Source organism: Perognathus longimembris, chromosome 4 (genome assembly GCF_023159225.1).
Source record: "Perognathus longimembris pacificus isolate PPM17 chromosome 4, ASM2315922v1, whole genome shotgun sequence".
Lineage (NCBI taxonomy): Eukaryota > Metazoa > Chordata > Mammalia > Rodentia > Heteromyidae > Perognathus > Perognathus longimembris.
Genome location: NC_063164.1, coordinates 76,834,331 through 76,859,063, shown reverse-complemented (window position 1 = coordinate 76,859,063; position 24,733 = coordinate 76,834,331). Strand labels below are relative to the sequence as shown.

At 35.1% G+C, this 24,733-nt stretch overlaps 1 protein-coding gene across 1 annotated transcript in view; it reads left to right on the top strand.

Annotated features, from left to right (window-relative positions):
• The first annotated feature begins 4,240 nt into the window (after positions 1-4,240).
• Positions 4,241-24,733, top strand: part of Arhgap15 (Rho GTPase activating protein 15) — a 648,882-nt gene continuing 628,389 nt past the window's right edge. Inside the window, exon 1 of the mRNA XM_048345538.1 lies at positions 4,241-4,362. The gene's annotated coding sequence lies outside the window, so the exon portion shown is untranslated. The remainder of the gene's footprint in view (positions 4,363-24,733) is intronic.

Here is a 24,733-nt window from a genome sequence, read left to right as displayed (position 1 = left end):
GTACAGAGAGGTTACAGTTTCATACATTAGGCATTGGATACATTTCTTGTACTGTTACTTTCTCCCTCATTCCCCCCTCCCCTTCCCCCTTTGCCTTTCTCCCCATGAGTTGTTCAGTTGATTGACACCAAACAGTTTTGCAAGTATTGCTTTTGTAGTCGTTTGTCTTTTTACCCTGTGTCTCTCGATTTTGGTATTCCCTTTCAGTTTCCTAGTTCTAATACCAGTATACACAGTTTCCAATGTACTCAGATAAGATACAGAGATAGTGCTGGTACAACCGCAGGAAGGGGGTACAAGAAGATCATCAATAATAGAAGCCACAGTTTCACATCACATGTTGAAAGTGATTACAACAGTAATATAACAGTCATTTCCATAACGTGGAGTTCATTTCACTTAGCATCATCTTATGTGTTCATAAGGGCATAGATATTGGGCTCTGTCTCTGCTGTGACTAGCCTAAACCTGTGCTAATAATTCTCTATGAGGGAGACCATAGAGTCTATATTTCTTTGGGTCTGGCTCACTTCACTTAGTATAATTTTTTCCAAGTCCTTCCACTTCCTTATGAATGGGGCAATGTCATTATTTCTGATAGAGGCATAAAATTCCATTGTGGACATGTACCACATTTTCCTGATCCATTGGTCTACTGAGGGGCATCTGGGTTGGTTCCATATTCTAGCTATGACAAGTTGTACTACAACAAACTGCAGAGCTTCCGCAGGGCAAGGGGCATAGCTCGTGAGATAAACAGAAAGCCCACAGATTAGGTAAAGATCTTTAACAGCCATACAAAGGACAAAGGCCTCATGTCTAAAATAAATGCAGAACTAAAAAAATTACATTCCTCCAAAACAAAAACGCAAAGAACCAATAGCCCCCTCAACAAGTGGGATAAAGACTTAAAAAGAGACTTCTCTGATGAGGAAATGAGAATGGCCAAGAGACATATGAAAAAGTGCTCTACATCATTGGCCATAAAAGAAATGCAAATCAAAACAACATTGAGATTCCATCTCACCCCAGTAAGAATGTCCTATATCAAGAAAACTAACAATAACAAATGATGGAGGGGATGTGACCAAAAGGGAACCCTGCTTCATTGTTGGTGGGAATGTAAACTTGTTCAGCCACTCTGGAAAGCAGTATGGAGATTCCTCAGAAGGCTAAACATAGAGCTACCCTATGATCCAGCAGCCCCACTGTTGGGCATCTACCCAAACGACCACAAACAAGAACACACTAATGCCACCAGCACAACAATGTTCATACTTAGATATTTTTAGATACTCGCTCTTACTACAGAAAATTCGGACAGATTTGGTCCATCAGAAATCCAGTTGTAATAAAAGTAATATTTACATTTTTAAATTTTATTACATTGATTTCTAGAATAAAGTTTGGAAGATGGATGTATAGTCACTATTGTCTACCTATGAATATGGTATATTTGGTATATACCATATTTGGTATATATTTGGTATATATGGATGAAGATCCAGACATTACTGTACTTTATTTCATATAACTCTAAAAATTAGAGAACTTTTTGAGGCATTGGCATAGCCCAAAGAATGATTCCTGCCTGCTAACTATACTAATCTTATGATGAGGAAGTAACATTTTTACCCAAAGGTAAACTATTTACTAAGATTCATGCACCAAGTGGTAATTTATTATATGACTCTGAGGTCAGAGTCTTTGGATTTGATTCTGACTCTATTCTTCACTATTTTGACCAATAAATGAATCTCAGCTTCCTCATGTGAAATATATAAATAGATTATAATGATATTGGCTAGCTTGCTGAGTTGTTTTGAGGATAATTGTTTTGTATGTATACTTGACTCCCATCAAACATTCAATAAATACTTAAGACTAGAAAGAGTGAACACATGCAGCCATGACTATCAATGAACTAAACTAAGGCCTTAGTAAGTACATGAGCTTCTAGAGATCAAACCCACGAATATCATTGTCTAAGTGACTCACTTCTCACCCCATGGGGATAAGATGCACATTTTATTCATTTGATATTCATCATGAGTACCTATTTTAAAAGAAACATACCATTTGTTCTAGATTTCTGAGTTTGACTGGAATGCATGAAGGCTTAAATCAAGGAAGGTATTGTGAATTTTTCTGGTACTATTTGGCAGGCATGAACATTTTCCAGCTCATCTAAATACAAATGTCTACAGTTATTCATGATACTCAATATTCAAATCTACTTAATTTTTCCCCAAGTTTTTTAAATGTGTGTAATTAAGTGATATACAGTTAGACACGTCACAATTGTGTGAATGAAGTCCTGAATTCTGATTTTCTCACTGCTGTCATAAGTTCTTGCTTCTTAGTTCTTGGTGGCCAAAAAGAACATTCAGGAATACACCTAGAAGGCTCATTAAGGATGAAAGCTGATACTGAATTCACTAGCCAGCTATGACATTTAAAAGGGAAGTTTTTAGAGATATTAGGATAACTGACCAAGATGTATCATCCTCAAATTGGGCTATACATACAAAGTGCATTTTCAAAACTTCTCTGTATGTTGGCCATTCCCTACTACCAAGCTCTATTGAATAGATTTCTGGATGGTTTTGTCTGACAAGGGATATTTCACAGATATTTGGAAAGGATGCATTCCTTTTTGTGAATTCTATGATTCCTGTAAAACCAGCAATACCTGAAAAGCCAGTATCTTTTTCTTGAACTTCATAGTTCATTGAAGACACATACACCATGGCTATTGCCAAGAAATTATAAATTTATTTTAGATTGGATGTCTTTTGACATATGAGGACACAAGTATGTCAAAGTGATACTCTTTTAATGCTTTAATTTATTTCTCTTTTTAAGTCAGACGAGAAAGAAAAAGGTAATTCTCTTGAAGAAAAAGCCATTAACGTATTTCAAAACTGCTTAGGAAACTTTCAGAGTGCACACTAGTATGAGAAACACAGCCACAGTTTATGCCACTGTGTGTCCCTCCCCCCCCCCCCCCCCAGAGCATCTTTGTTACTCTGGAGACACTCAGATGGCTCCACTGCTCTGGGGTGTGTCTGAAATTCTTTCTTTTTTATTATTAAACTTTTTTCTTTATTGTCAAAGTGTGGTACAAAGGGGTTACAGATTCATCTGTAAGGAAGTGAGTAGTACATTTCTTGTTCAACTTGTTGCCTCCTCCCTCATTTTCCCCCACCTCCACCCCCTTCCCTTCTTCCCACAATAGTTGTACAGTTAGTTGATTTACACCAAATGGTTTTGTAAGTATTGCTTTGGAATGGTTTGTCATTTTGTCCTTTGTCTCTCAATTTTGATATTCCCTTCCCATTTCTCTGTTCTAATACCTGTATAAATAGTAATCAGGGTATTTGGATGACATATAGTGGTAGAGGGGGTACAATCACAGGAAGGGAATACAAAAGAAACAAAACTAAACAAAACAAACAGACAAGAAAAACAAAACAAAAAAATTGCAAAAGGTACAGTTTCACATGGCATGTTGATAATAATTACAACAGTGGTATAACCCTTGTTTTTGGAATGTGGAGTACATTTCAATTGGCATTATCTTATGTGATCATATGGGTGTAGCTATTGAGTATTTTCATCTTCTGCCATGACTAATTGTGTACTAGCTATTCCCTATGAGGGACACCATAGGGTTTATGTTTCTTTGGGTCTGGGTCACTTCACTTAATATGATTTTCTTCCAGGTCCTGTGTCTGAAATTCTGATGCAACCTGCCCAAGGCCCCAGGAACTTGCTCACAAGGCAGCTCTTTTAGTGTCTATCCATGACTAAGAGGGAAGCACCCACGTGTGGGTCAAGGCTGCCTTCTTGGCATTCCCAGTTAATATGAAGAGTCTCCTAATAGTCTGTGAATGCTCAAGTTAATCCCAGAGTGCATACTTTCATTTTATGTCCTTGCTAGAAGACAGAGAAGGGGGAAGTTTACTCCATACATAACAATCTCATATTTCCCCTGCTAAAAATGTTTATCACATATTTTTCCATCAAACTTTAATTAGTAAAAATCTATATAAATGTGGAATGTTTAAAAATTGACAGCCACAGTGCAAAATAACATTGTGAACAGTGTAAGGTGATTTCTTCAAATTGAGTAACGATGCAATGCGTGTGGTTAATTGCATCTACTCAGGAAGTGGTTTTATTTAAGTTTCTGCTCACTTCTACCCCTGCCTTTATTTTTTTTCCTCCAGTACTGAAATTAAACAGCAGCCAACATAAGCCTACTCTTATGACATGTGACTTCACTGCTTTCCGTTTTTTTGAAAGGGTTATTAACAGGAGCTGATGGCAGTTTCAGTAACAAATCATCACTGAGAAAAGGTAAGTAAAATTTAACTTAATATTACCTGCGAATAAAATGCTAGCTATGTCCTTTGGTGTAAAAAATCATGTTCCTTTCATAGTCACCACTTTCAAAGTCTGAACTCTTTTATTGGAACACTCTATTAGTGTAACCTGCTAAGATTTGAGTCTAAAATATTAAAGGCAAAATAATAAGTAAATTTTAGTCTGAAAATTATTTTAGAAATAACTACTAGAAAAAAGTGAGACTATTTATTTTGACTGAATAATTTTTAAAAAAAAATATGTAGTACTCAAGAATTTGATAATGAGTAGGAAAGGGACATTTCCTAACAATAAGAAATAACATCTTGAATCAATGTAAAAGATATCTACTCTAAATCCATTCAAAGCCCTTAGATAGGGTTTCAAGTAAGGGTTTTTGGAGGCACCATTAAAAAAGCAAGAGTGCTTTTAAAAGAAAAGAATGTCTGTAATATTGTAACTATTTTTTCTTCAATTTTATGTAAGACAGAATAAATTGAAGTTTATTTTTTAATTTTATACATAAACATGTTTTTAAAGAAGTCTCACCTGACTTAGTTGAAGTTTATGTTGGGGAAAGAGAGACAACTTAAGGACATATTTTTCTTACTTAAGATAATCAAATAATTCCCTTGGTTGAAGTATTTTAAGATAAGAAACAACCGTATGAAAATGATACATTAATAAGAAACTGACAAAACTTTTCTTTCATATTCACTTAGCTTTGACAGAGGCCTTTCTGTGGTGTCATATGCATACAAAAAATAGCAATATTGCTAATCTCATGACAAATACTTAAACGACTGTAGTTTTTTGAAAGAATTTTAATAAATACCTAAGATATGATTCATTCATCCTTAATATTATTTTTATTGTGTAGTTGCAATAGAGAAGCAATAGCCTCACAGCAAGGATGTTTTGTATGTTATTAAAAATGGTTACAGAGTTGATAAGTGGCAACAATTGTCCTTTCTTTTATTGGCTTCTATTGAATGACACATATACATTTTTAGACAGTCCTTTTAGAAGGAAATTGTTAGGCATACTAACACTCCATTTTAAGATCTCTTCGATTGTCAATAGTGAAGCTATTTACTTGTTGACTATTAAAGTGATTATAAAAAAGTAGAGATTAAGACTTGACAGACAATCCTTTTTTATTGTTGGCGAAGGAGAAGACCCTGGTAATATAGACTTGGTTTGATATTCTGATTAGAATTCCACTTTGTTAGATTTCCTCACAATAGAAGACACGGTTTAAATTTGTCTTCAATATTGAGCTCCTGAACTTCCGCTTCTACAGAAGCTATATAAGTCAGATACTTTGGGCTGATATGTTATTACTTGATTTCATTTTGTTGTGGAAGATCATCATATGAATGAACATGCACAATACTTATACATCAGCAAAAATAACTACCAATATTGGTATATATCCTGGAAGAAAAATTGTTTATTATTAATAAAGTAAGTTTAAATACAGATTTCTAAGATAAATAGTTGTATTAAAACATAAATAGTTTATAATGAATGTATAAAATAAGGTTAAAGTGGAGCTTGAAATATATGTATTAAAGCAATTGAGTGGAAATGATAATAGATAATGCTATCATTTTAAAATAGTTTTTGAAAATAAATGGTGTATATTTTCTTGGTTTTTCAGAAAATTTTTTTTTGTTTTGCAAATACCTTAGATTTAATTTGTGATCAATCATATTCTAATTCCCAGAAAAATGCAAACTCTGAAGATTTTGTTCTTCTGTAAAGCTGATATAACATTACATAAAGAAATAAGTTATGACTATATATGTATATATAACACTTATTTCATATATATAATAACATATGTGAAGATAGTATGTATCTTGTAACTTCTATTTCCTTGTTCATATTTCTACAAAAATATTATTTGTATACTTACATTAGGAATAAATTGAGGTCAGATATGAAGTGCTATATGATATAAGATATTAGGAAGAAAACTTGATGAGTTTTATAAAGAAAAGTAGGTGCTAAAATCAATTTAAATTGATACTATTACTCACAATGGAGTCAATCTTGAACAGATGTGGAGAGTTATGATTAATAATCACTTATTGGAATGTTCCACATCTCTGGATATAAAGGAAATGCGAATCAGTACAAGAATAAAATCCTATTTAACCTACCCAGTTAGAATGGGGATTATCAAGAAAACAAATAGTAACAGATTCTGGCATCTATGTGGCCAAAAGGAGTCCCTACTATCCTGTTGATGGGAATGTAAAGTTGTTCAACTGCTCTGAAAAGGAATATGGTAGTTTCTTAAAAATGAAACATATAACTAGACTATGATCCAGCATTTCCACACTTGGGCGTTTATCCAATAGATTACAAACTAGGATACAGTGAGGCCACTTGCTTGGGGTCAAAAGTTCAGCAAAATTTCAAAAGAAAATCTGTTCTTGATAGTCCTCCATGTAATGATCTGTTACAATCAGCATGAACGGTTTGTAAATTAGAATCCAAAAGCTTTGGTCCTTAGAAGGACCAGATCGTCCTTCAATCCTTCCTCATCGCCTTCTAGGACTACTCATCACATTGTTTAAAATGTGACTTCCTTATGTACTCTTCCTTTCTCATTCCAATACAATTTCAATAAGTTCTATCAGTCTAGAGGTTCCAAATATTCAATTTATTCAACTCTCAAGTGAAGAGCTTTGAGGCCATGCAAACAGTCCAGGAGAGATATTTTGAGAACAAATATTTTATTACCCATTGGTGCTGCTTGAGAATTTATGAATGTGTTTCATAGGAAGTATCAATTTTTGAGATGTATTCATGTCTATATAAATTTCTATATCCATTCTTGAATAAGTATGTACCTTTTTCATAGAAGATAAAATATTATTGTGCTGCAACTTCAATTTAATATTCTCATATACATTAAAATACTAACCATTATTTTATAGATATATATTTTAAAATAATTTATATTTAGCTGTTTATACAGCAGAAACATCTTTAGAGTATAAAATAAATGTTAGATAAACTGACTTGGAAATGAATTTTTTTTTTTTTTGGCCAGTCCTGGGCCTTGGACTCAGGGCCTGAGCACTGTCCCTGGCTTCTTCCCGCTCAAGGCTAGCACTCTGCCACTTGAGCCACAGCGCAGCTTCTGGCCGTTTTCTGTATATGTGGTGCTGGGGAATCGAACCTAGGGCCTCGTGTATCTGAGGCAGGCACTCTTGCCACTAGGCTATATCCCCAGCCCTGGAAATGAATTTTAAATGCTTGAAATTTTAGTTCATATTATACAAAACACTTTTGTTTGCTAATGATGCAAAAATGAATGAAAAATGACCTAGTTCAATAACAATGAACCCTGATTGGTGACAAATTCAAACATTACATAATCAGGAATGGCTGAATCTAGGAGCTCAGGATTATTGGGATTGGTTCTCACTTAAAAAAAAAAAATTCTTATTTCTTTTATTTACTGTACTATACATAGTCTGCCAGAAACACACATCAAAATGTCAAGAAAGCTTCATATTTATGTCTCATAATATTAGACAATGCTGTAGTAAAACAATGTTTTCCCCATTACAATAGCATGGACATACATTTGGGTGTGTCTGCATTGTTATAGGTCACATGACTTGTAGAAAATATTAAATCTAGGTACAGAAACCCAATGGTCTCAATCACAAGCTTTCACTTGTCCTGAGGATCTCCTACACTTGCAGCACATAGACTTTAGCTAAAATGAGAAGTCATATAATGTGGGAAGAGCAATGTTTCCCTGGAATTGTCACTGTTTTCTTCATGGGCAAAGCAAAAGAACTCTATCACATAGTTACACATGGTCCCTTTTAAATACTTATATCTGAACTTCTTCAATCTCTTCACTCAACCAGTAAGGAGTACTAATGTAAATAAGTAAATAATTATAAATAAAATTTTCAATTAGACTGAATTAGACTGAAAACACTTTTCTACAGCTCCTCCATGAGTGAAAAACATTATTAAAGTATTTGTGTTCTAAAACTTCCTGATCTATAAAAAAATTATTATAATGAAAATAAAATACATCAAGTGTCACAGACAGATGTAAAGCATATCCCAGTAATGATCAGAATTTTCAAATCTGTTACTTGCTATGCCATCAACTGGAGAATCTTGCACTCAAGATAGCATTCGATCATATTTTACCATATAATTTTAGTCAGTTTGGAATTTCTATGTATTTTGGTGGTGGTTATGAAATTGTGTTCAATGAACACAATGGTAGATACTACTTATACTGTCCACATATGTGAAGTTGCCATGCTGGCTGCAGTTATGATGATCTTCATACTTTTGTTGAAGTTTTCTTTGATTGGCTTTTGAGTTCAGAGTATATGATATGAGATGGCTAAAAAAATAAACTACACCTATTAGAGAAAGTTATTCTTATTTCTTTGTTTCGATCCACCTTATTCACTCTTCCTCTTGATAAACAGCTAATCACAGCTCCTACATTTTTCATTTTCAGAACTTTTTTTGGAAAAATGCATCTCTGTAATTGCTCATTTGAGTGTTTATATATGTTCTTAAACACACTAAAGTAACATAACTATGCATACCTCTCCACTCCACCCTTTTCATTTTAGCAACATATCTTGGAAATAATTCATAATAAAAATGTACTGTTTTTATTTACAATGTACACTATTTTACAGGATGGACGTGTCATATCTAATATGCTTTATATTAAGACAGCCATGGGCATGGGTATTTACAATTTTCAACAATATTATAAAGTTCTTGTAGTTATAAATGGTTAAATGTAATTTTAACAGTTTAATGTAATTCTATAATTTTATGGTTGCAACTAAATGATTCCTCAGTTATAACATTTTTGTTTGTGTGCCAGTATTGGAGCTCAAATAAGGAGACTTGTGCTCTTGGTTGGCTTTCTTGCTCATGGCTAGTGTTTAACCACTTGAACCATACTGCTATTCCAATATTTGGCTACTTAATTGGAGACGGAATCTTGAGAACATTTCTGTCCAGACTGGCTTCAAACCATGATCTTCCTGGTCTCCAATCCCTGAGTAGCAAGTGTTAGATACTGGTGCCTGGCTAGTTATAAATTTTTGAACTTCCACCAGTATTATTGAAAACACTAGTAGAAGCTAAATAGCTTTTTTGTTACATTTCCTTTTTATTTATTCCTTGAAACTCCCTGTATTGCAGGTTTTTCATGGATGAAATATGGAACTGAGCAGATTCCTTTTTTCTACAAAATTATGGTATAAACTTGCTCAACTTTCTATCTTATTGCTAATAAACATTACTGGTGCAAAGTTTGTAAAGTAAACCCATTAAGGACTGAATGACTACAATATGCTGCAAGGTACAATAAATAAGCTAAAAATGAGCATATAAACCTACATCTGGACCAACACAGTACTGAAGGCTGGCAAACATTTATCACGACACGGGAAAATTACTGGGAAATACAGTTCAGTACTGAAAGGGTTAAATATAAACCCTAATATATTATTGTTTCTACCCATCCATACTAATTACAGTGCTTGAAAACAAAGTCAAAAGTCTGGCACAGAAATCTTGCTATATAGTCCAGGCTGGCCTTGACCTCATAATCCTATGTCGCCCAAGTGCTGATATTACAGGCCTATACAACCATGCCCAGCATTGCTTTTGTTTTTAATGAGACTAGTACCACCTATGCACTCACAGAACGTGTCCAATGCCATTTTAACTAATGTAACTAGTCATTAACCAGAAAATCCACTGGTAGGCTTTCCTTTCTGAAGCAAAATGCTATTCCATTCTTAACTAAGTTACCTTATTTTCAAAAGCAGCTGTATTTCTGAAGAGTACTGTATTTCTGGAGTACTAAATAGCTTATTTTTTTTTTTTCCGGCCAGTCCTGGGGCTTGGACTCAGGGCCTTAGCACTGTCCCTGGTTTCTTTTTGCTCAAGGCTAACACTCTGGCACTTGAGCCACAGTGCCACTTCTAGCCATTTTCTGTATATGTGATGCTGCGGAATCGAACCCAGGGCCTCATGTATATGAGGCAGGCACTCTTGCCACTAGGCCATATCCCCAGCCCCCTAAATAGCTTTTAAAAAAATCCTTGTAAATGGGGTCTGAACTCAGGTGCTTCTTGCTTGTTAGGTTGGCACAATACTCTTGATCAATACTTGCTGGCCATTTTAACTTATTTTTAGGATAGGACCTCATTTCCTGCTTCTTTGCATGTTTGAGCTTTCATCCCTTTACTTTAGGCTTTGTAACATTGATGAAATCACAGGCATGTGCCTCTGTATCCATCTTCTCTTCACAAAGATGGAGTCTGGCAGATATTTTCTGATGAGGGTGGCCCAGAATTTTAGATCTTTCAATCTCAGTCTACCATGTAGCTTGGGGTAAAAGGTGTGCACCATTGCATCCAGCTATGAGTTGGTAAAGGGTCTCACAAATTTTTTTTCTAGGTTTGCCTGAACTGTGATATTCTTTTCTCAGTCTCCAAAATAGCTGGGATTATATGCATTGAATCATTGGCATCTGGTAAAAGCCCATAGCTTTCTAAGAGATCATGTCACCAAACTTTTCAGACTTCATAAATATGTAGAAAATTGTATTGATACAGTAACTAAGGTTTGACTTATCTTAATAGATTAAAATTGAATTTGTTTTCATTACTGAAGAATAGATCCTTTCTTGAGGTTATCATTAAAGACCAAAACATTAATAAAGCTTAAGACTTGGAGTAGAATATCAAAAGAAAAATTAATCAGGAGTAGCATGTCAAACTTTTCTAAAGACTTAAGTCACAGTAGTTCAAAAGAAGATGGAATAATGATATTCAAGTACAAGAGAAAGAATGCAAATACAAACAATATATACAGAAACCCAATAAATCTCAGAGGAGATTAAGACAGATGTGTGCAATCACTAGCTCAAGTAGATTAAAAGCAACCACAACAACAACAACAACAACTTAAACAGTAGGAAGAGTACTTTAATGACTGTGAATATAGATGTACTGGATAGAGATAAGATGGAATATAGTGACAAAGTTGAGGGAATTCATGTTTCATAGTTTCTATCATCTCAAAAATAGTTGGAATCCTCATCTGATGACAGTGGAAGTTTTCTGGATGCCAAAAACTGAACAGAATATTTTATTCAGAAATAAGCCTTGTCAAGGCCACAAAACAATAGTGAGAATTCAAGCAGACTTTTCAGCCCTTTTAAGGTGAGTATTATCTACTTCAATCATACAGGATTGTTTTGTTTTTGCTGGTCCTGGGGCTTGCACTCAGGGCATGAACATTTTTCCTGGTTTCTTTTTGCTCAATGCTAGCACTCTTCCACTTGAGCCACAGTACCACTTCCAGGTTTTTACTGTATATGTGGTACTGAGGAATCAAACCCAGAGCTTCATGTATGCTAGGCAAGCACTCTAACACTGGGCCACATTCCCAGACTCCAGTGTACAAGTATTTTTGTTGCTGTTTTCTTGTGTCAGTGCCCAGGCTTGACCTCAGAGCCTCACACTATTGTTTGGCTTTTTTGCTCAAGACTGGTGCTCTATCACTTGAACTACACTTCTACTTCTGACTTTTTACTGAATAGTTGGAGATAAGAGTAATGAGAAATTTTCTGGCTGGATTTGAGCCATGATCCTTAGATTTCAGCCTACTGTGTAGTTTGGATTATAGGAGCAAACCATTGGTGCCAATCGTATACAATTAATTTTGAATTTATCAAAGTTTACTGTGTGTATCTGAGAATTATTGGGGACAGAAAGAAAGAAGAATGTTGTTTCACCAGCAAAAATGTATTAGTAGCTAGGAAATACATAAGTACAATAACAGATATAAATTTACACATATACATTCTATTCAATAGAAATACAAGTTTTGACAGAAACCAAATATCTGTGTTTTCTCAAATCCAGTGGCCATTTCTGCACATTCAGATTATCTACCATCTGAGCTTCATTTAAATACATTTGACATATTTTCCCTATTAAACTTGTCTTTTTAATTGATTTCTCAGATATTCATCCTTCCAGTTTTCTTGGATACTACCTGGGTGACATGTCTCTGTCTCTTTCCTCATCTCTTGCTCATAATCGACATTTTTAAATGCTGAAACATGCTGACATAAATGTTCAGATGTCTGTTACTCCACCACTGTCAACATTTTCACCTACCCTTCCCAACCTACCTCTTCTTTTTTTCTTAATTATGTAGGATATGTATTGATTCTTTTGGCCATTTAAGAGTAGTTTATGTATACACTGCATCTTGTTCTGTGTCATCACTTCAACATCTTCAACCTCCTTTTGCCCCCCCTTCCCTTATTTTTCTTTTTTTGTGGTGTGTGGTTTTTTTTGTTTGTTTGTTTTGTTTGTTTGTTTTGGCCAGTCCTGGGGCTTGGTCTCAGGGCCTTAGCACTGTCCCTGGCTTCTTTTTGCTCAAGGCTAGCACTCTGCCACTTGAGCCACAGCGCCACTTCTGGCCATTTTCTGTATATGTGGTGCTGGGGAATCGAACCCAGGGCCTCATGTATACGAGGCAAGCACTCTTGCCACCAGGCCATATCCCCCGCTCCCCTTATTTTTCTTAATTTTGTAGTATATATAATGAATTCTTAAATGCATTTCCCCCTTCCTCCATTCATTCTTCTACCACTCTCTCCAAGCCCTGTTCCATACCAGCATCAATTGCTTAAGATTTAGTTTGTTGGTCTTTGACTTAGTCTTTCTATAGAGTTATACTATTTGAACTCTCCATAGAGTCTATTATACTTCAGCTAATTCATGTGTAACCACTTACAGTAAACAGTGCATTTCTTATAGAGTTATAGGTACATTCTAGTACCACAAATCAGAGAAACCATGCTACTTTTGTTTTTCTTAGTCTGGCTTACTTCATTTAATATTATTTTTTCCGAAGTCTTTCCATTTCATTATGAATGGTACAGTATCATTCCTTCTGGTATATGAGTAGAATTCTAAGAAATAACTTTGCTTTCACTCTTTTCCTCCCTCTTCATGCTCCAAACTCTAATTGATTAGCAAAAAAATAGTAGAACCTTCGAAGTATAGACTTAGCTTTACATGTCTATTTAACTTTGATCAATAATGGCTCTTGAAAGTTGTTTCTTGCTTTAATAAAACTTTTGCTTCATCTTATTTTATTAAATTTTTATTGATATATTGGCTTCTCAAAAAATACTTTAGAAATTAATGCTAATTTAGGAGATGCTTTGTGACCTTTGAATTATAGAAAATAAGACATTTTCACCAATACTAATGTCAAGTTAGAGAAGTCCCTCCTGACTAATTCAAAGCTTATAGTCAAAATAGAATCTTTTTAAGAACAATGAGAAGAGTGCTTTGATGGGCTTCCTACAATAAATGGAATGTAGCATGAAGAAATGTACATTGATAACTGCAATGAACTTCCCACACTGAAAAGTACAGTGGTACTGCAAAATTGGGGCAACATTCATTCATTCTCAACCAACTAACCCTAGCATTAGACTTTTTTAAATAAAAATTATTTCAGTGAGATTATTAATCATCATGTCATAGCTGTGATTTTTTTCAACATGTATTATCAGGTATAACTGCAAACATCATACAAAAGAATCATTATTCCCATTTTAAAAATAAAGTTGCAAAGGCTAAATGCTTTTGTTCAAATTTACACAGCTATTTGATAAGTTGAATCACAATGTTTGAGCAGATAAGGGCAAAGAAAATCCAAGTTATTTTCATTTACTGAGCTCTAATTAATAAGCTTGTTAATGACAGAAGTTAATAATGTAGATTTTCATTCATGAAGCCCAACATATACAGGCTATGAAAAATCTGCTTTATTCTGTGTCTAAAACAATGACATATATAGAAAAATTGTTGCTTGTTTGTTGAGTAGATTGCCTTATGCAGAAGTACTTAAGACACAGGATGAAGAAACGTTGTTTTCCCATAGTTCTGTCACAATGACAGGACCTTTTTCTACTTCTGTTTTTCTCTCTACTCTGACCTCTGTCTCCATCAACATTTAAATCACAAAGATTTCTTCACAAATCCATACTGTCTCATATGTTAGCCACTTGCTACAAATGGCTCTCAAACACTTAATATAGCCGGTTTAAATTAAGCATAAAATAAACATTGGATTTCCAACACTGGGTACATAAAATCTCTTATTAATATCTTGTAGTAATCAAATGCTAAAATTATTATAGGTTGACATATAGGTTAAATAAAATATATTCCTAACATTAATTTTACCCATTTCATCATATTCATATGTGCCTCACAGAAAATTTTAAATAACTTTTGTGGTTCACAGTAAAATTGGACCTTGAATCCCTACAAATTCATGTCTTGATACACAGCTGATGGTGCTGTTGGCATAGAGTGGAAGTATTAGGGTACAGGACCTAGTTGTATGAAGTAGAATGACTAGGAGTGCACCCTTGCAGGGAATATCAAAACCCCAACACCCTTTATCTCTTTGTTTTCTGGCTTCCATGAGATGATCATTTGTACCAACTTCTACTTCCTTTCATGATGTTTTACCCTATCATGATCTCAAAGAGATGGAGCCAGGTAACCAGGGATGAAAGAATTCATAATACAAAATTAAAAATAAATATCACTGTAAGCTGATTATCTCGGATATTTTGTCTTAGTGACAGAACGATGACTAATATACTCAAATTATATTTCTTTTGCATACCATGGCTCTAGAGTATTGTTTTCTTTTTCCAAGAATTTTATTTTTACATTCTTATATATTTTCATGATTGAAATAGGATCCCTCAAACATGATCCTTCATATTTTTCTCCCTTTGGTCATGAACTTTCTTACAAGATTGCTACTTATTTCAATTATCACTTTAAATATTTTTGTCATGATGTACCACTTGAAGTTCAAATTGAGTATATTGCAAGCTAAAGCCATAACCTCCTCAATGAAATATTTCTCATCCTTCTAATTGATTCCAGTTTGATTCCTGAAGTCATCTAAAAAGTAACCTTAGAATCACCCATGACCTTTTCCATATCACTTAATACATATATGCAATTTGTGGCCAGATTTTTGTTGATTCAGCTCTCTCCTATTTCCAGTTACTCTCATAAATAGTTGCTGCATTTGTCTAAACTATTGTAAAGGAGGCTTACTTGTTTTGCCTTAAATGTATATTTTTTTTTGTCTTCAGCATGATAGTTATTTTCCAGTTACTTAATACATTCAAGAATTCTTTTTTCATCTATTTTAGTCACTTGGTGTTTTATAAGAGTATTATATGATAATTCTTCAAGTCTGTGAGAAAACTATGATCTCTAGTCCCTCATTATATTATTAAAATGAATTCATTATACATATTGATGTGATTCAGTGTTATACTCTATAAATACCTAAAAACATAGAGCATGAAATGATCAAATTGAAGCAGGAGCTTTTCATAGGTCAAATAGAAAAAGGAAGTGAAACATGAGAAATTTAATGCTGTGAGGATACATGAGAATGGAAAATAATTGGGGTATACTCATTAAATCATATTTTTCTCAAATTCCAGATTGGAACATCTTTTAAAAAAAACAGAGATAGCAAAGTATTAAAAGAATAGGCTGGGAAAACAACAGACAATGTCAATCTTGGACTGCCATTTGCTAGATGCTATAAAGTTATTTTAGAAAAGTTTCTTCATTATTTTGAGGCTGCAAAATGGGAACTTCCTCCATAGGAAAAACAAAAATATAAGAGGTAAAAATGTTTTCTAGTGTATAGTACATCATTTGTCAAAAAGATTACAGTAGTAATAGCAGCAGCAGTAGAAAGTATTCCATTAGACTGCATTGAATGAAGCAGTGGCCAACTTTTGAGACCCCTTTGGTCTAAAAATCAAACTATTATCATTTTGTTTATTTCAGTTCTAAGTGTCATGATACAAAAGCAATCACTTACTATATGTTTCATTTCCACTGTATAGCTGAATTGAGGACGCACAATATAGTTATTTTACAAAAAGGGAAGAAGAGCTCTTTCTTGTTTGCTTGTCAATTTTTGGTTGATATACAGATTTTATTTAAAGTGATTCAATGTGTGCTCTCACCATGATACCATTTCCTTTTGAAGAATTCCTGTTTATTGCACATAGCAATTTTAAAATCAGCAGACTTCCACAGACTCTTAGACTAAAAATTAAATTCAAATACTGCTTAAACACGTTTAATTTAAATCTATTTCTTTTTTTGGATATGTGGTAAAGTTGTTACTAGATGGTCCAGGAGACAAGCCATACTGGGGCCTAGAAAATGTGTCTAAGAAAGAAAAGCACAAAAAGAAATGTACTGGTTCTGCTTCTAGGTATTGTCCAAGTTAAGATTTCTTTTATTTCCCCTAGGAAAACCCGCTCTGAATTTCATTAGGAAGGTTTTGTGGACATACAAATGTTTCAAACAGCCAAATGGGGGTTAATTTGTACCACAGCAAGAAATCAAGAGTAGGCATAGAGATGCTGAATTGGCACTGAGGGCCTTGACCCTCACAGTCTCAACAGGCTGAGTTTTTGAACTCCGCTCTTAGCTCTAGACCTTAAGAACTAGATACCTATGGTTGCTGGTCATCAAGCTAGAGATTTATTGTTCTAGATTACCAATACAAAGGCTTATTACCCAGGACTGAAAGTGGGAGCACCCATCAAGGACAGGATTCTCCACTGGCCCTCTCTTTATCACTCATGATCAGGATTTGTGGTTCTTGTAGCCTAGGCTTACATCCTCTGCTCTTCATAAGATCTGGTCTTTCTTTCACAACCTTATCTTCTCAGAGGTCCTTCTTGGCTTCTGAAAGACTCATGGCAGCTAGTGACAGGGCTGGAAGCATTGTTTTAACCTGCTTTTGGTGCATCCAGTTCAGCCAACCTTTCCAGCAATAAAGATTTAGGTATAAGACTACTGGTGAGGAGCAACACAAGCGAGATAGGACTGAGGATGGAGGAAGTATATAACAGTCTGTTCACATAGCTAGAGCATAGCCATCTGCTACATGAACTGTAACATCACTCTTCACAGCGCCACTTTCATTTCAGAAAACACAACCAATATCCTCACATTGCATTTCACAGGTATGTTGCTGAGTCACTAGAAAGGTACTCTCCCATTGTTGCTGAGAGAGAAAAGCTGCAGATTAAGCAAGATCCTACAAATCCACTAGGGCGTTTCTTACCTAGAGTGGACTCTTCAATACTGTTGTAAGTTAACTAGACAAGTCTTGTCTGGAGCAAGGTCTTTGGAAGAAAATGTTTGGGGCCTCAACAGCATTGTTCTATAAGGTTTCTTGTATTTGGAGTAGAATTTCTTAAAGCATATATAAAGTGTTGGAAACAGCCTGTTTACCCATTTAATATCAGCCCAGACAATTACTAAAACAGATTGGTTGAAAAATCTGTGCTTAAGACAGTCAGGCACAGCCAAAACCTAGACCAGCCCCAACAGATTAGCTTATTGGAGAGAAAAACAAAAAACATTAATGGGTACTTGAGATAAAGAATAATTGTTAGCACTCTTAATGGCACTTATCAGTGTAGTGCTTAACTCCTAACCAAATACCCTTAGGGGAGTTGAGTCCCTTTGATTAATCCCACTAATCTTAATCCTAAACCTGAGAGCAATTTGTATAAAGATAGCTAATTAGAGGGAGCAAAATCGAAGAATCCAAGTGCTGACAAGATACAGCAGGGATAAAGCAGCTAAGGTGATGTCTTTGGAGAGCTAGTAGAGCCTATGGTAACTTATCAGTGGAGTCTGGGTCAGACATCTGACTTAGAAAAAGAAATAAGGTGATACTGTTCAAAAAGAAATGTACTCTTTACTTCACTTATGTAACTGTAACCCCTCTGTACATCACCATTACAATAGCAATAAAGCAGAAATTAAACATTAAAAAATAAGCAGGGAGTAAGGAAATGGATGGTTGGGTCTGGGTTGGAAATCTTAAGATAACTGGAATGGGTTACATTGATGAGGGCATATTTGTGTTCCTAAACGAACACCTTGGATTGCAGTAGAACGGCTACTTAAGTAGCACCACTGCTTGAAGATAATTTTAAAATGGAAATTAGCCAGTATGGCAGATATTTGGAAAGTTTGTCCTAAAGCAGGCATAGATGACAGTGAGATGGAGTGATTGATTCTCCTGAGCAGGTTACACAACTTCCTAGTCCACTGAGTTGTTCTTGGTGTTGAGTGGTAGAGATGAAACATGGAAATGCAATGACACTTGTGAATGATTGGGCATGGGCAACCTGTGTTCTTACAGATGAGGGATTAGAGGATTCAGTAGGAAACCAAGTGTTTGGAATGTTTGAAGTCATTTATGGATAATGACACCAAAACTGTAGTCAACTGGGAAGAAGAGACATGGAACTTAAATAGAGAACAGAAAACACTGTAAGTCGGGATATAAAGAGAACAGAAAGCAAGATAAGCCAGGAAATAAACATCTGCTCAACTGTAATAGGAACAGCAAAAAAGGTCAGAGCAGGAGATGGGAGAAAGGGGAACTTGCTTAGCAATAGCAAAAAGTGGAGCACAGTATCTTCTTTGTGACTGTGCTACTGTTGAGAGAGTTGTTGAATAAATAAAACAATGTCTGATAAACTTTTTGAAGCCATGGAACAAATACAGTCTCTTGATTTTGCTCTCTATTTCTCATTCTAAAACCTTCAATTCAAAAAGAGCAAAATAATGAAAATTGTATTATATTGACTTAAAATGTAGCAGAAACCTTGTTGTATTCACGTATCAGAGGAGGAATGCACTTACAGGTGACTGACATCAGAGATTATAATAATATATGCTTTAAGAATAATCAAATAGGAGGTTAGCGAGAACTCTGTCTAAATGATGGAAATATAGTCCAGCTCCAGATGGCCATTACTGGACATCCTGGGAGCGGATTGAAATAATCTAATGATTTTTTTCAAGAACAGATATATAGACATATTTTTTCTTTTTTTTTCCTTAAGGAACAGCCCTCATTTTTCAATTGGAAATTGATTCAAAACATTTCAAAACATTGTTCAGGCCCAACAACATATGTCTGTGGGTTGCATTTGGTTGGCTGTCTGCCGGTTTTCTACCTCTTCTTGAATTTATAGCTTCGTCTAGGAAAGAAGAAGCACAATATCATGATTAAACAGAACTAGAGCCACCAAAATAACTTTTGTATATTCAGTAAATCCTAATAAATGTTTACAGATTGGCTAGAGCATTCAATTATTCGGTGAAAATACATCCATTTATATATAGCTTTTTCATTTAAGTCTTTGTTTTGTCTGTCTAGCTTTCATGACTGGGTTCATTTTCCTAACTAAAAAGAATAAATTTTCTTCTGCTGCCAACTCTCTATAGTGCACTTTTTACATCATTAAAATATGTCTTAAAAGTTTAACTTTACCAAGTAGTAATGGTTATATTGCTCTTTGTTTCAACTGTGTTTTCACATCACAGGATATAGGGTATGAACTAGATAGCTATAGCTGTTTTAAATAAAATAAAACACAAATACCCATTTGTTTTCATCCACATACAAGTGCACACACACACATGTGCACTCACATACGCACATGCATGTAAAAGGTACAGTGCATATGCACCATATGGTGCATTGCACCATATGTTTTATTACTAGAAAAGGTCCTGTAAATCTCAGAAATAATCATTAAAAAAGGAGATAAGCAAATGAAGCAATGCCAAAGAAGGGAAAAACTTATGGTTTGATGAGTTTTTCACATTTTTATTAGCATCAATTAGTTATACAAGGGGCTTTATATTGATAGGCCTGTATATGTATATAATAAACCTTGAACAGACATTTCCACCATCACTGTCTCATCTCAAACCAATCTAAAACTTCATTGCTCTATTTTACTCATTTATATAACATATTTTGGCTATACTCCCTTCTCACTATTTGCTCTACTTCATCCCACTAGTACCTACACCAGTGATGGGAAATGTTTTAGATACCTATACTTCATTTTTTGTGTATATTATATGTTAATTGTTCAAAGGGATGCTACTCCTAATAATAACTTTGTTTTGTATGCTAATATTGAGGTTTAACTCAGAACTTATAGCCCAGGCTTTGGCTTTATCTGCTCAACAGTGGGGCTCTATCCCTAGAGCCATGCCTCCATTTCTGGCATTTTACTGATTAATTGGAGATAAGCATCCCACAGATTTTTCTGCCTCAGATGACTTCAAACTTGATCCTCAGATCTCAGCCTCCTGAGTAGCTAGGATAAAGGTCTGGATTCCAGTAAAATTTTAAGGCTATAAATATTTATATGTTCATTGAGATAAATAACACATGTAACCATCATCTTCTGTATTTACTATGGGAAATATGAAGAAATTCTTTGAAGAAAGGGAAGGAAATAAACTTATTTAAATGGAGAATTTACCCCTTAGGTATCACTTGGTGTCCTGTAATATATCTGAAATATTTCAAGGGAATAACGAATGCCAAAAAATTCATTCTAGAAAGAATAAGGCACGCATTTTAAAACAAACATTTGGCATAGTAGTAGAGTGAAAAACCTTAAAATATGAAAAATCAGTAAAAACTTTTTAAATGAGTAATTGGACTAGCAAATACTATTGTACCATCCTGATATTATATATAAAATTGTGGGAAAGTAGTCCTCAATATTTCACTATTTTCCAAATATATGAATTGACATTTTATTCACACAAGTTTGTGATTTGAACAAATAAAAAAAATAACAAATCTTCTTTATACTGAAAGATGTGGTATTGCATCCCTGGATTGTTATTTTATGTAACAAAATTCATTTTTTAGCAATAGTTAGGATGGCATACTGGTACTGGATAGTGAAATATTGTATTTTGCTCCTAAGTGGGACACTTAATGCATCATATACCTACTTATGTATGTCTCTATCAACTTACCTACTGTAAGGTTCACCCCTCAGAGGGCTTCATGCAGATTCTGCCTACCCGTTAAAGTCTGTGCCCAAACACCTGAGTTACCTAGGTAACTGGCACACCTGGAAGCAGTTACCTCCTCCTGTGAGGTCACATCCAATCCACCTGGCCATTTCTCCCACTTTTTTTCTATATAGTCCAGCTCAACACAAATTCGTGATTCAGGCATCCCTGAAATGAAAACAGAATGGACAAATTTGACTCTATGTCCTTGTGGACCCCCAGCGATGTCCTTACAGACTCCTATGTCCTCACCAGACTACTCCATAAAGCCAAAATGCCTCATAGGCTAGAAAGTCAGTCTCATTAGCCCAACTTTTGGCTTGTGCCCTAGAGAGTGTGATGCAGGCAGGGTCCTAGAGACCCTCCCCTCTTCTAGGTTCCCTCACAAAGCCTAGCTGTTCTGGGTTTGATCTACTCAACAAGCCAAAGGAAAAAGCAGACAGTTTTAGAAAAATAACTCTGAAAAATATTTGTTGTCAATTCCTAATAAGTTACAGCCCCTGCCTCATGAGACATTTTCCAGGCTTCATTCAAGGACCACCAAGGGACAGCTGCTGTTTGCCTTCTCCCAGAGGGACCACATCTCCACCTTTTACCCCTAATGTTGAGGCCCCTTGTCAGCAAGAAGTATCCAGAGAGAGTCAGTGCCCTTTTTCAAAATTATTAAAAGGCCAGAATGTAAGGCCTACCCCCGGGAGGTCTCCATCTAGATGCCCCCCATCTGTTTAAGTATGTGCCTAGTACCTGAGTTACCTAGGCAACTGGCACACCTGGAGGAAGTTACCTCCTCCTTTTCTGAGGTCAGATCCAACCCACCTGGCCATATCTCCCACCTTTCCTCTCTTACTCTTTCTCGCTCTTTTCTCTTTTTCCCTTCTTCTTCCCCCTCTGTCTCCCCGTGCCTCCATCTTGTGTGGGCTGGAAATTTGCTTTTCCCCCAATAAACTCCTTTCTGCCTGCACCATCTGGCAGGTTTCCTTTCTGGCAAACCTTACACCTACTTAGCTACCACTGTCTTATTTCACACCATTCTCATCTATAAACACTGCCATATTCCATCACATGCTCATTATAAAGTGTCTTTTCATTCCCCAAAACTTAACTACAGTATCAACATGAATATTTAGTGATATTAAAAATAACAAAATTGAACCTGGGATTAGTGGCTCTTACCTGTATTCCTAGCTACTTAGGAGGCAGAGATCTGAAGATCACAGTTTAAACCCAAGCCTGAGGAAGGAAAGTCCGAGACTATGATCTGCAATTAAACACCAAAAAATCTGAAGTGGACCTGTGGCTCAAATGGTAGAGTACTAGCTTCAGTTTAAAAAAAAAAAAGGTGAGCACCTAGGTGTTGAGATTAAGCTCCAGGACTCATGCAACACAAACACACACACACACACACACACACACACACACACACACACACATCACTTGGGCTGGAGAAGTAATTAAGCAATAGAGTGAACATTTAAAACGTAATTGTTATGTATAACATTTTGGGTGTAAACTCACATATACAAAAAGACACTAGGTTAATTGGCAACAATTTTATAAAATGCACATATTGAAAAAACCAGTAACAATGTGAAAATTAAAACAAATGAATCAATGAGAGGTAACTGCCAAACCAACATTTTTGAGGCTTTTCCAGGATCTGCTTCCAGGTCCATTCTTTAACCTACCGAAGGTATGCACTGGGATACCTGTGGAAGATACCTGAATGCTTTTTAAGCTCTACACCTTGACCATTGTGAGTCACTGCCCTATATCTTTCTTCCTTATTTTCAATGTATGGGTTTTTTTTAACCCTAACTCCTAGAGGAAATATTTTTATTTTTTTTGGTGCAGATATTCTTTTATTGAAAATGTATTTATTTATTTGTTGTCAAAGTAATCTACAGAGGGGTTACAGTTTCATATGTAAGGCAGTCAGTACATTTCTTATCAAATTTGTTACCTCCTCCATTTTTCTCCCACCTTCTTCCCCCTCCCCATTTCCCTCCTTCACCCTCCTCCTAGAGGAAATCTTAACTCAGACAACCTTTAATCCCAGTGCTTCCATTATGTGGTTTGAGAAATAAATGAGAACAATTGGACCTATCTCTTGGTCTGGGCTTGCAAAGTTTAGACCAAGTGCATTTCCACTTTATTTACAAGTCACAGTACTTTCACAGATCACTTCCTCTTCACTGGACATTTTTGTTGTCTCTGACCACAACTTCCTGTCCTGGTAACATGATCAAATGCTTTTTTGCTAATACTGATATCTTCCTTTGGTACTGACAGTCTCTCTTGTGGGTAATTGACGTGTATAGGAAGAAATACTCAGTATTGAGAACTGTCACTTAACAAACCCTTGATAATGATCTGCCAATGTGGCATGTCAGTACCACCTCTTTTAGTTTACCAGTGGATATTTTGCTCACCTATTGGATAACTCTTTGTAATCATCTTGTTTTCTTGTTTCAGCCACTGTTTACCCTGACTATATAATCAGAGATGTTTGGGATTGTTCAACAATCTCAGTCTATATCAAATATGCTCATGTTCACATCATTTATGGTTATGAAACTATTTAGCATCTCATCATTTCAGATGGAGGGTGGGTACTTGGTTATTTTTATACTGCAATAAATTACTTTACAATTACTTTATACTGCAATAAATTGCTTCACAATTAAAAATGCACACATATAACAATCACTCACACAAATTACCCATATGGAAAGAAAGGTATTACTACCTCATACCAAATAAAAAAGTATTTTCAATTGAATCATAATTTTAAAAATAAAGGTTGAAACACCAAATAATTTAGAAGAATGTACAAAAACAAGCATTTCCAGTCTGAAATTATTCAGGGATTCCATTAGAGAACAGAAATCATAAAAACAAAAAAGACACATTGGAAATTATTAAAATTAAGAACTTCTGTTTATAGGAAAATAAAGTTAATGAAGAAGGTGAAAAATATGAAGGAAAATCACAAGTAGGAAAAGAGAGTTCTTGCAACCTACACATTTAAACACACTTGCATCCAGAATGTATACACAATATGGACCAAAAAGTAAAGGGAAGGCAACCTAATAGAAAAAGGAACAAATAATTGCAAGGAAGTTTTCAAGAATATATTGCATAACAAACTTCTACACAGATAAAAGTTTGAGAAAAATAAGCCTATACAGAAAAAGATACATTTTAGATTTCCATATATAGAAATTTCAAAGAGTTAAAACAAAGAAGGCAGAATGGTAGTTGCTCTCAGTAGGGTGAGATGGTTAGGGACTGAAACAGATCTATATGGGGCATCTGGGATTCTA